This window comes from Maniola hyperantus, chromosome 21 (genome assembly GCF_902806685.2).
Source record: "Maniola hyperantus chromosome 21, iAphHyp1.2, whole genome shotgun sequence".
Classification (NCBI taxonomy): Eukaryota; Metazoa; Arthropoda; class Insecta; order Lepidoptera; family Nymphalidae; genus Maniola; species Maniola hyperantus.
Window position 1 is genome coordinate 3,527,047 of NC_048556.1, and position 13,674 is coordinate 3,540,720.

Genomic DNA, 13,674 nt, shown 5'->3' on the forward strand with positions numbered 1-13,674 from the left:
GAGGGGGGGGGGGGAAGAGACATCTGAACAGTCAGCTGATCCTCATCGCTGGCCCCGTCACCGTAATCCAGGCAAGCGGAGCTAATTGTCTTCGCCGTCTTAGCGTCACTTAGGCGTGCACAGTGTTTGAAGCCAGGGTAAGCATTAGTTAGGTAGGAACCTATTTACTGGCAGGTCATAATGAAAAATATGCATTGAGCCATTAAAACTGGGGTAAGCAGTGCATTTATGCCTCTATGACCTGCACGCCACTGTATATATCGCGTAGGTACATGTATAAATAACAAGTAATTCGGACTTCCAAATTCGGTCACCCATCCAGTAAGTATAAAAATTGAAAAGATAATTTATTCCGTCACTTCATAAGTTTGGTGTTAAAGCTTAAAAGCGAGGTAAAATCTGTAATTTAAGCATCGTTCAAAAGGGATAAAACACTTCTACGAAGCATATTATTACCAGGGGCCAAGTAATTTGGCCTGTAACTGTACTTCCCGAATGATAATTCAAAATGATTGCACCTCGGGAACTGGATATTAAATTAAAATGTCGTAAATTTTAAATTTACATTATTTCGGCAGATTTTCTAACCATCAGTCTCATTGAAAAATGACTGCTGAAAACTGCTGTTACAGACTGACAGACGGATGGACGGATGAAAGACCTTTTTTAGTATTCGACGACGAGCTAGACTTATAGCATTCTCACCATATCCATTGGCCATTGCCCCTACCGAGAATCGAACCAACGACATCTCACTCATAAAATGTATAGACTACTTACTAGCTTATGCCCGCGACTTCGTCCGCGTGGACACAAATTTCAAACCATTATTTTACCCCCTTCGGGGTTGAATTTTTGAAAATCCTTTCTTAGCGGACTAGGTACTCCAGTCCAAACTCCGCATAGCTCGAACTACTGGACGGATCGGGCTGGAATTTGACATGCAGAAAGAAATTAAAACGTAGACATCCGCTAAGATAGGATTTTTGAAAATTCAACCCCTAAGGGGTAAAATAGGGGTTTGAAATTTGTGTAGTCCACGCGGACGTAGTCGCGAGCATAAGCCAGTCTCCTAAATTATATTTAAATGACATGTTCCTACCACGATAAAGGATTTTTAATTGTATGGCTGGCTTGAAATGAAACAGGATAGTTCCGTTACCCGTCACTACAGAGAAACACAAAGTAAGTTAATTACTACTAGGAACACAACTCAGGGCCTACAATTTATTATTTTCCCCAAGGTGTATTGCAACGTTCTGAAATATTCCAGGGAACATAATAACTCAATATTCATCATATTTATTGGTTAAGCTGTATGGCGTACAACCTTTGCCAAGTGGAGAGGAAATTTTAAAAAATATTTGAAAGAATTTTGTTTGAATGACCGACCGCACAGAAAGCTTGCATCCTCCAAGGCATTCTCAGACGAAAATATACTATTTATAAAAGAAAATCAAAGAGTTTCCACGGGATTTAAAAAAACCAGCGAAGTGCGAGTTTGACTCGCGTCTTCCGTAATGTCTTACGGAAAATGATCGTATTTTTTCGACATATTGCGTGGTAAATAAAAAACAATTACTCATAAAAATAATTAAAAATCTGTTTTAGAATGTACATTTAAAGTCCTTTCATAATATGATACCCCATTTAGTATCGCAATCTTAAATTGATAGTTGAAAATACTAAAATTGTTTGTTCATGAACACATTTTAATTTCTTTTGTCGAGTTGTCGATGACGATGTCTCTGTGTAGCGGTAATAAATAGATTTCCATTATTTGTACTTTTATTAAAAATGGCTATGACATAGACGGATGGACAGTTGGACAGGTGGACAGAAATATACCTAAGGGTTTCTTGTATTACTACTGAATTCTAAAAACTGAATCCACACGGACGAAGTCGCGTTCTTCAGCTAGGTATTTAGTCATGTCAATAAACATTAAACGTGTTGAAACGGAACCATGCAAACAGTACAAAAATCCTTTTAGATAAGTAGGTAGGTACATCCATAAAAATTCTGCAAATTCCATACAAGTTAAACCAGGCGTCAAATAAGGCGAACAAATGTTTGCCGAGCAAACTTTATGGGCATACATCGTGGGCGAGCGATACCTATTGGCGCCAGGCTATGATTGCAGATTTACTTTAAATTAATAGGCTCAATAACTAGAATTTAGACTAAGCTAACTCAGCTTTTAGGAATTTGCTAAATAAGAGTGGTTAATATCATATTTCAAGCGTAGTACCATTATTATAAATGCGAAAGTGTGTTTGTTTGTTCGTTGCTTTGTCCTTCAATCACGTCGCAACGGTGCAACGGATTGACGTGATTTTATTCATGGGTATAGATAGAGACCTGGAGAGTGACATAGGCTACTTTTTATCCCGGAAAATCAAAGAGTTCCCACGGGATTTTTAAAAAACCTAATTCCACGCGGATGAAGTCACGGGCATTAGCTAGTTAAACATAAAAACCGGCCAAGTGCGAGTTCCGTCGTACAGTCGTATTGTCCGACATTTTGCACTATAAATCAAAAACCATTATGCGTAAAAATAATTAAAAATCTGTTTTTGATAAAACAATTTTTTTAAAAGTAAAGCCCTTTCATATGATCCCCCACTTGGTAATCTTTTGAAAGTTGAAAATACTCAAACTCATTATTTGTTCTTGAACACATTTTTTGTGTGATGTAACCACTCCCTTAGGTACGTCTGCTACAAAACCTACCTACCCTGTCAAATTTCATAATTCTAGGTCAACGGGAAGTACCCTGTAGGTTTCTTGGCAGACACAACAGGCAGACAGACAGACAGACAAGGAAGTGATCCTATAAGTGTTCCTTTTTTCATTTTGAGGTACGGAACCCTAAAGACAGTAAAGTATGACTCAAAATCGCAGTGGACGCTAAGCTGTGGCTATTGACGTGGATTAAGTTAAGCCTTGGTTCACGAAACAAATGGGCATTGCGGCGCCTAGGTATATTATGGGTCGTCCACCTTGTTGGACGATAAAAACTCTCTCAATAAGGCAAGATTCCGTGCCAGGCGGCAGACGGCAGACTGCAGCGGCAGACGGCGATGGTATGTGCTGCGATGGTGAAGAAAACCTTGTGAGGAAACCTGCATGCCTGAGAATTCTCCATAATATTCTCAAAGGTGTGTGAAGTCTGCCAATACGCACTTGGGGAGTGTGGTAGATTATTTTTAGCGTTTAAACTATCGGTGAGTGATTTCCATTATACACATCTCACACCCTGCTTTACTCACGTGTTAAGTCAACGTTAGCCGACTAGTTTGGAACCCATCATCCGGGGTCCTTTTTCAAAGGGAGTCAGTTCACGCACGAGTCGCGGTTGAGTTTGAAAAGGACCCCGGATGGGTTCGAAACTAGTCGGGCTAACGTCGACTTAAAACGTGAGTAAAGCCGGGTGTGAGATATGTATTATGGTAGATTATGGCTAAACCCTTCTCATTCTGAGAGATCTGTAGGGCGATTGTCTAAAACCTGCATCAATCATTATTACAATCTCAATTGTTCAGATTGGCTGAATTTTTGCGATTCTTTTTGCAACAATGCATTGTAGCCAATAGTGAGCGAGCGTCAACTAATCAGAGGTGATTGCGATCGTGACATTGTAGCTGTCAATCTCCCGCAATCGCGCAGCTGTTCTATGTAAGTGGTGAGCCGGAAATGAATTTATGATGACGATAATAATGTATTGAGTAGGATTATCTGAATAGTATAACTTCATCAGTCTCGCGTACTATAGGTAGGTACGTGACTGGTAAAACAACCAGACCAAACAAAAAATAACATCGTTTTCTAAATTGACCGAAAAACGGGACCTTTTGTTTGTGATATGAGTGCGTGCATAAATTATCCTTCTTTCGCAAACGATACCAAAACTCGCTTTTCCCATCAAGAGAACACCATAAACCAAAATCCGATAAAAGCCTACTACGGTAAAACATCATAAGGGTTTGGTCGCACACAACGCGTAACGGAAAAGACAATGACAAGGCTCTTTTGGCACTTGAATGACATTGACAGGGGGCGCTGTTGGAGAACAAAGGCTTGGACTATTCAAACAAGAACAAAGGGGACACTTGATGACAACGTTAGTTCCGATTTTTGCTCGGACGAGGCTCGGATGTCCCGCACACGACACGGTCTAAATTATACAAATTCTCAATCTGGTGCCTTGGACGCGACACGGCTCGGACCCGGCACGGTGTAGCATAAATCATCCCTAAAGCTGCCATAAAGCGTTTTACTGGTTCCGTCGCGCGTTTTGTGAAGCCATGGCTTAAAACACAGTTACATCTCACAGGGGAACTCCAAACAGCCGAAACTCGAGTGTCCCGTTTTTTGCCAACTCATCAATATGCAAGATTAATATCTTAAACGATTGTAATGGCCTATAATTTATGCAGTACTGTCAGCAAAAAAATACCAAACCCGATGGAACGTGTCGCACGCGTAACTAATGAGACGGTTTCTTGTTTAACTGTATGGGTTGGAATTTAACTTTTTTTTTTTAATTTATAGACTAGCGCTTGGCTGCAATCAGACTTGCTGGTAAGTAATGATGCAGCCTAAGATTGGAACGCCTAGAAGATGCCTCTCTTGACTAGAGGTTGAAGGTACCCACATTAAAATTGGAGGGGAAAATATCCTAGTGGTTCGAATTAAAAACGAGAAGGCAAATCTCTTAGTGCGTGTCCGTGGATTTTTGACTTCGTACGGGTGCAGACCTTGGCGATGAGTTGCGGAACGAGCCGTATGACGGTAAAAACGTGAAGGAGGAACCAGGTCAAAAAGTTCTTGGGCACACTCTCAGAAATATACTTGTAGAAAGAATACCGATAGACAGGCAACTTTGCGCCGATGTTCCAAACTGTGAAGCTTAGAATTAGAACTGACCCCACCAGCGGTTTGTCACCTTTGTAGCGCGACGATCCACTGAATCCAATGCATCAAGCATATTTGGCAGAGCCATCCCATTAATGGCTACGGCTAATACATGGAGAATGGAGTTGCATCACTGAACTTGAGCTTGGGAGAAGGTGAGAAGCTGGTACATAGACATAATTATGGCACCTATATGCCTAGAGTACAATTATATAAATCCCCCCGCTGGTAAAAATGCAATTACGCATCCCGCACAAGAGCGGGTATGTGGGACACACTGGCAATTTTTACAACCTTCAGCATACCCATTAAAAAACCCAGCGGTACCTACCGTCCGCGTCAAGTAGGCGTCAAGGCGTCTCAGGATCCCGGATCTCAGATGCGACTGAGACAAAATATACAATATACTTACTTAATGTTATGTGTTAATATAAAATTTGTAATAGAATCGGCGGTGGTAGGCCTTGGCCCAATTGTATAGAGACGTAATTAGGTAAGTTATGTATGTACGTCCTACACACCATATACGCAAGTTATTGGCTCGTAACTATGCCTGTGCGGACCATGAAGTCTCGAGTTCACGTCTCAGATTGGTCGTTTTTTTGGTTTGCTATCAAAGGATCCCTCCCTCCTGACGTGACGACGTCCCTGACGCAGTGGTAAGCGCTGTGGTCGATTCCCTGCCCTAGAATCCTAGTTTTTTTTTTATGTATCTTGAAGATTGTGGTAGTTATGTCAATTAATGGAGTAAAGAAGACTGAGGGAGATGACGGTTTTGGTAATTTGGACGTGGAAAAAAATATCTGATTAATTCTGTTAGTTCGTTAATTGCTTACTCAAATATCATAACAGCTGTTTTGGTGATGACGATTCTTTATTAGCTTTCATCACAATAAAACATTATATCGAGCTTGCATTTTTCCGTCACTCCTGTCTCTCCGCGCGTGAAAGTATGCGTCAAATTATTTAACTAGCCTGATTCACCTACTCTTTGAATCGAAGTTGAATGCGGAAGAATCTGGGAACATACCGCATTATTATCCTACCATCCTACCATTCATAGAGAAAACTCCTACCACTATATGTGATTATTAGGGTCACTATCCTCAGCAATGAAGAATATGATGCCGATAGTCCTACAGCTATTTTGATGATGATGACGATTTTTTATTGACTCTCATCACAATAAAACGATATGTCGAGCCTGCATTTTAGCGTCACTCCTGTCTACCCACTCTGCGCGAGAAAGTATGCGTCAATGTATTTAAATAAGGTAGCCGATACAAGATTATTGGCGGTAATTATCTTGACATGACCAGCCTCTCCCGATTGTCTGAGAGCTGGTTGACGATTTGTTTAGCTCGTTTTTACGTAGATTAGCTGCGCGATTGCGGGAGAATGACAGCTACAATGTCACGATCGCAATCACCTCTGGTTGGTTGACGCTCGCTCACTAATGGTTACAATGCATTGTTGCAACAAAAATAGCACAAATTCAGCCAATCACAACAATTGAGATTGTAATAATGATTGGTGCAGGTCTTACGAAATCGCCCTACAGTTATACCGCTTGCTTCAGTTTTTCGACAAAACGTCAGAACACTTAGCGATATTCGTTCTAATACCAAGTTAAGTACTAGTCCTGATACAGATCCACATGACAAAAATGTGGAAACCTGACGACAAATCTAAAAAAATATTGCATTATTAGATGACAAAAAGTGTCTTTTTTACTCCATTTGAGTAAGAGGATCTGTCACTGCTGTTTCACTGGACGAATGATAAATAACGAAGCTGAATTTCTTAACCAAAATCCCAGGTGTAATACCTAAATAGGTACGTATCTAGAGGGCCAGAATTTCTTCTATTGTCGATATAAACAAGTAAGTACCTAGTAATTATTTTGACTTATCCCACAATAATTGTATAAATTTTTGCCAATCGTAGTACTGAAATTACACAAAATGACAAAATGACGAGGAAGTAAAAAGAACATCTTTGTCAGATCACAGATTCTCTACTTCTTTATGCTGTGTAATTACACAATTTTCATTACATTGTGTAAACTCCCGTAGATGTATGAATACGTCTTTGGACGTCAATCACTGTCCATAATCGCGAAAGTGTGTTTGTTTGTTGGTTTGTCGTTAATCATGTTGCAACGGAGTAACGTATCGACGTGATTTTTTGCATGGGTATAGTTAAAGACATGGAGAGTGGCATAAGCTGCTTTTATCCCCGAAAATTAAAGAGTTTCCACGGGATTATTAAAACTGGAACAAAAACGGACGAAACCGTAGGCATCAGCTTGAAACTGTATAAACTCTGAGACGTATATGCTGCTAGCTCTTTGCCTATGATATGGTGATGTAACCATTGTGACGCTGCGTACGGCTCGGTAGCCGTCAAGATTTACGATTAGCAGTCTAGTTTAGTTCCTAAACGGTATGTGAGGTTATTTATTCTCCACTGACCGTAACTACCTACTTTTCTTAACGAACGCTGAACGTTGATAAAGAGTTACATAGTTACTAATTTATAAATCACTAGATGATGCCCGCGACTTCGTCCGCGTAAATTTAGGTTTTTAAAAATCCCGTGGGATCTCTTTTATTTTCCGGGATAAAAAGTAGTATATGTCCTTCCCCGGGATGCAAGCTGTATCTGTACCAAATTCGTTAAAATCGGTTGAACGGATGGGCCGTAAAAGGCTAGCAGACAGACAGACAGACACACTATCGCATTTATAATATTAAGTATGGAAGTATGGAAAAAACATCTGACTGACGCTAGAGGTCAATGAATTTTCAAGAAAGAATGCCACTCGGTGTCAATGCCGCGTCGTAGGTGGGGCATTGACCCGAGTTTTGCACGCTATACATTGCGGGTTTGAAAAATACTAAATCATTTAAACTACAAAATGAGGCAATGGTTATTGGTATTGGATTATGTTTAGGTAGTATTACAATAGCGCCAAGTTTTTGCTAGCGTTCTGGGTACACCCTATATGTGCTCAGCCTTACAATCATTGACCCTGTGCATCTGCTTGCAAAAAAAACAACAGTGGATGGAATAAAAACGCCGTTTTAATCATACAGAGCGCCATAAGATTTAAAAGTTTCGTATTGGATTTCGAGAGTGAAACACAATACTTCTGACATAATTTTATTAAGGAAAATGTTGAAGGGCTCCTTCAGATTACATGAATTTCTCATAAGAGAATATTTTTCATCTTCTATAAAATCTAGTAAAGTGCATTCAGTGTACAATTTCTTATGCTTTTCAAAAAGGATACCCTGGGTATACATTAAGTTACTTAAGTTAATAAAAGTAGTTAAAAAAAACTATGATAAAATAAATACCTACTTTTACCTGTTTATATAAGTGACCGAGTTTTTTTAATTAAAAAAGTTAAGTCTAAAAACTATATTTGGCTATTAAAAAGATATAGATATACGGATTTCAGGGACTTCAGACTAATGTATTCAGCCTAAAAATCGGTCAAGTGCGAGTCGGACTCGCACACGAAGAGTTCTGTACCATCGTACAAGAAAACACTTTTTAATTTTGTTAAATTTCTCATATTCTGTAAAATTTCAATTACCTATTACGGTTTACGCGCGGTGCGGGCGAGCGCGGGTGTGCGGGGCGTCTCCCCGCCTCATACCCCGATTGCCATCTCAATCTGTCGCGGACTACACCTACGACTTTCAGGGCAAAATTTTCAGCTTATTTTTTTATTTTAGAGCCTGGCAGCCCTAGTCTGTCCAAGCCTTTATCAAGTGCAATTATTATGAAGTGTATTTTTATTCACGTCCGATTGTCTGAACATAAATTGTTTATCAGTTTATGCAAATGTAAAAATTTATTGGTCTGTTTCCTCAATCGCTTACTCACTTTGATTAATATTTTTATCTAAGGGCCGGTTGACATGTCTCTAGTAACAGTAACACCTAATAGTACAGACACTCCGCAAAGACACTTTTGTCTAGTCTGTCTGGCTTTGGCCGTAGCTAGTTTACATGCAGCCTACCGGCAAAGCCGTGCCACCAACTTATTTAGCGTTTCCCAAGGGGTATGGTTTAATAAAAACTGCCATACCTCTTCCAGATTACTTACGACCAGATGAGAATGCAGTCAAGGGCTAAAAAAGGCTAAAGATAGTGACTCTTGATACGATGCAATAGAGTGAAATTCAGCTCACACAGCACTGAGCCGGGTGAACATAACCAGAATAAATGTCAACAATTTCATCAATTTAATTCCATCGTTAGAAATAACTTAGCTGGATCCGCAGCTAGAAAGATGTGAACAGGCCATAAAACTTTTTTTAATTCAGTGATTAATTGTAATTATTATTTTTAATTTATTTAATTATCTCTGCCAGCGTGTGACCCTCCATAATTAATTTATGATAATCTTTACAGACCTGACTTAGATAAATAATTATCGTTTTTTTTCGATAACTTTATTTTTCGATCCGTTGCTCCGTTGCAACTTGATTGAAGGACTAATCAATAAACCAACAAACAAACACACTTTCGCATATTTTATAATATGGGTTTGGGATTATAGAAGTACCTACCTATAGAGTAGTATCCAGGATATAGTGGGTATATCCAAATTCCAAATAGCACCTTCCAGGAATCTAACCCATGATCTCTTAGTTAAAAACCAGAGCGCTCACCACTGCGCCGAAGAGGTCGTTAAATCTAACAACGTTGTTGTATGGAGATAGTTAAGTAAGCATAACAGGTAATTTTTAGGGTTCCGTACCTCTAAAGGAAAAAAGGAACCTTTATAGGATCACTTTGTTGTCTGTCTGTTCATCTGTCCTTCGTGTCTGTCAAGAAAACCTATATAGGGTACTTCCCGTTGACCTAGCATCAGGTAGGTAGGTTAGCTGTAGGTCTTATAATTATTATTATCACAAGTCAAGGAATAAATCCGAAAACCGTGAATTAATAATCCGTCCGTCGAATCATGAACAAATAATTCGTATTTTCAATTTTCAAAGTTAGATAACTTTACTAAGCTGGGTATCATAATTATTATGAAAGGGCTTTACCTGTACATTTACAAAACTATGTTTATGATTCATCGTGTAAAATGTCGAAAGAGTACAACTGTAGGAGGGAACCCTCGGTGCGCGAGGCTGACTCGCGTTGACCGGTTTTTTTTTGCTTACAGTTTGAATTCCATTTTAAGAATGACAAAATGTTTAAACTGCATTATTTTTAATAAGTAAGTAATTAAAAATTCGAAAATCAAGTTGTTCAGACGATTAAAAAACATTGCGTGTATGCATTTCGTTATTTTCTTACTTACACCTACTTATCTCAGAAACGTGACTTACTTACCTTTATCCTGTTATAACTTGGTAAGAATATAAATGCAAGCCTTTGTAACTCTTTTTTCGATGTTCCTTGAGTTACGTCACTTTTCATTTGACAGCATGTTATTATATTTATACATGCATTTTTATTTTATATATAGACTAGCGCTTGGCTGCAATCAAACCTGGGTGGCAAGATGGAGCGCGCTTGCCTAGAAGATGCCTATTCCTTCTTGACTTGAAGGTACCCATATTATAATTGGAGGGGAAAACTGATGCTGGAAGGGTATTCCAAATCTCAGCGGTTCGAATTAGAAATGAAAAGGCAAATCGCTTCGTAGCTGTACGTATCCGTGGAATTTCGACTACCTACATATTATATCTGCCTACATGTAAAAATGTAGGTACCTAATATAATATACCTTCAGTGTACAGTTATATATTTATCATAAAACATGCTCTGTACACAAATAGGTACAAAGTTTTTTTTAGTCAGATACAAGTTAGCCTTACGCAATTTCACCTGGTGGTAAGTGATGATGCCGTCTATGCATGGAAGCGGGCTAACCTGGAAGGGGTATGGCAGTTTTTACTAAACTCATGCCCTTTGGTTTCTACACGCCATCGTACCTACCTACCTAAATCTTTGCCTGTAGGGTGGTAACTAGCCACGGCCGAAGCTTCCCACTAGACAAATGTGACAAAGATGTACTTACTGAAAAACCATGTCATCTTGAACTCAGTTTAGTAGGATCAAATTGTCATTTAAAAAGTCAAAAATCCCCGCCGATAGGTTGGTATAGGTATAATAATAAAATAAGAAATCCTCTAAAACTTTTTATTAAAGCGCTCTAAAAATTTCTACTGGCTCTACATAAGAAGTTATTGATATGTCTTAATTCGTTATCTACTAAACTCTACATAATAGATAGAAAAGTGATTTCCATACAAATCGAGACTAGAAACGCCATTAATCTAATTTTAATGCAAAAATATTGTAAAACAAACCCATAAAACAGTAAGAAGTTTCACCGAACAATATAATAAAATCAAAACCCGTCCAATAAACGTAAAATTCAGCATCGGGACCGCAACAATGAAGAAAGTGCTCCGATCATAAAATACACTTACCAGTTTTTGAATCAAGATAACCACGACAATGAACTTGACTGGACCAATTGGTATCAGATACCACGAGACCAATACCGGTAACAATTTCACCCGAACCAAACTCCACAGCACAGCTACACAGGACTCGGATGCAAAAGTCGTGATACAAAAAAAAGAACTATCACTAGAAAATCTTTCGCAAAGAAAGAATCACTCAGTCGCTGTCGAATATCACGATTAAGGATTGGGTCTTTACTCTTTTCTAATCGATTATTCACTAAGAGTCACAGCTAAAACTTGCGTGGTCGGACAGTGTATTGTTGAAAAAAAAAAAGAAATGATCTCGCCGGCTACAGAATCCGATGCCGCGGTGCGCGGACGCGGTATACGTACTAAAACTGAACTAACCGGTCTGAAGTAGTCGCGACTTGAGTTGAGCTGAGAGCGTGGCCATGCTCGATCAGCCAAAAACGCTCCTCACTTCACGGCGCACCGATAATATTACATTTATATAAAGAAAAAACGACGCAAATAAATGAAGGGCCAAGCCAAACCCAATCTTGATAACGACGTCGATCAGATTGCGATCGAAATTGAAATTCTGGTCAAGCGCATGTACCTTTGCAAACTTTTTCATGAAAAATGACGGAGATTACATCGTCGGAATCTCCTAAGTCGCATAATAGCGCATGCCAGCAAGCGATCTTGAAAATGCATCGAAATAAAAAAGCGTAGCCACATGTCGCTATGATTGTGCAAAAAGTTGTTGTGAAGATGAGGAATGATTCTATTTATGATCACACTTTTAGATCAAACGCTTCTAATATCAACGGATGCGATCATAATAAAAATAACAAGAGTGAAACTGCGTAAATGTTAAAAAAATTATACATTGTGAAATTCCTGCAATAAATAGGCAATACCATAATATCAGGGGCCGAGACGAGCCAAACTAAAGGAGGGGGCACTACGTACCTTTTCACGATTACTATGACTACAAGTGCAAAAAATAACTGATAATTAATCATTTGAGAAGACATGATTTTAGAAAAAGGCAAAAGTCAAACTGAGTGCATTAATAAAATAGGTAAACTCACAGCAGCTGCAGGTATCCTGATTCTTGAATTAAATATTCCATGCCACATGTCACCACAAAATTGTTGCCCGAATCTCAAAGAAACCCTGAATTAAATTGTTCATGCCACATGTCGCTTCAAAATATTGTTGTAAAGAACCAATATGAAAAATTACTCTAACAAAGATCTTCCTAATCTTACTTCGAGAGTAAAATCTTTTAATTCTAAGGACGTGATCATGACGAGAATAGCAAAGGCCAATAAATGAGACTTGTTACGATGCATAAAATTGATATTTATGTGCAACGAAATCCCTTAAAACTAACGCAACCCAGATTCTCATCTAAATTGGGAGGAAGGAAGCCGAAATAAATTGGTGTTCAATAATTTATTACGGATTATAAAAAAACTGCCGGTCTCTTTAACCTAGATGATGCCATTCTAAATTATTAGTTTCGAGTATATATTTTGAATTGCCTCATAAGTCATATTGTAAATTACTTACTGTATTTTATAACTATGTCTGCGTTGTACGTACCTATAATATTTATTGTGGATATTAAACAGTTTACGCGGTACGGGCTCCTAGATCCTTCCGCAGACGGTGCGACAAGTGTATTTTCGTCAATTTCGATAATTATTAACGATTAACAGTGTTGTTCGAACCAAGAATCGGGGGACCAATGACAAGATACGGAGGAAAGGTAAAGATTTAAAATAATAACAGGGGAAAGTTTCGTAGAGGATTATATTGGAAGGACTAAAGATAAAATATGCAAAACAAACTTTTTGGAACGGAAACAAAATCCGTTGAGTAAAATTAGTACCTACCTATTTAAATAACATCGCTTTAGCAGTAAAATTGTGTACTTTGCACAAACCCTGAGATGGTTATACCTTGACCCACTATACCTAAATTCCTTGTTGGAAAAAAAGCAATATTTTTTACCCGCCGATTCTGACATCACGTAATATTATGGCAATACAAATAATACAATATCCTCAACCTCTGAAACAAAACAATTAATCGGTCAGATCGACAAGAAATCGATTAACGACAGGTAGGTATGATTTGGTTAAAAATCCGGAACAGGTTTTCAGACTGATTTGTATTATGATATCTTTTAAATGACATCACTTCATCATCCTAATCTTTTTAATGAGATAAAACTACATGGGCGCTGGCAGTAACTTGCCAAACCAAAATACTTATGCAGGGGTTTGCTTTTTTAAACC

The 13,674-nt window shown here is 38.6% G+C and overlaps 1 protein-coding gene and 1 long non-coding RNA gene across 5 annotated transcripts in view; one reads left to right on the top strand and one right to left on the bottom strand.

Annotated features, from left to right (window-relative positions):
• The window catches only part of LOC117992198 (rho guanine nucleotide exchange factor 17), a 128,600-nt gene extending 116,834 nt beyond the window's left edge, over positions 1-11,766 (bottom strand). For all 4 annotated transcript variants that reach the window (XM_034979857.2, XM_069505867.1, XM_069505868.1 and 1 more), the window contains exon 1: positions 11,384-11,766. The gene's annotated coding sequence lies outside the window, so the exon portion shown is untranslated. The remainder of the gene's footprint in view (positions 1-11,383) is intronic.
• Positions 1-13,674, top strand: part of LOC138403852 (uncharacterized) — a 365,474-nt gene that overhangs the window by 340,722 nt on the left and 11,078 nt on the right. The gene's annotated exons all lie outside the window — the stretch shown is intronic.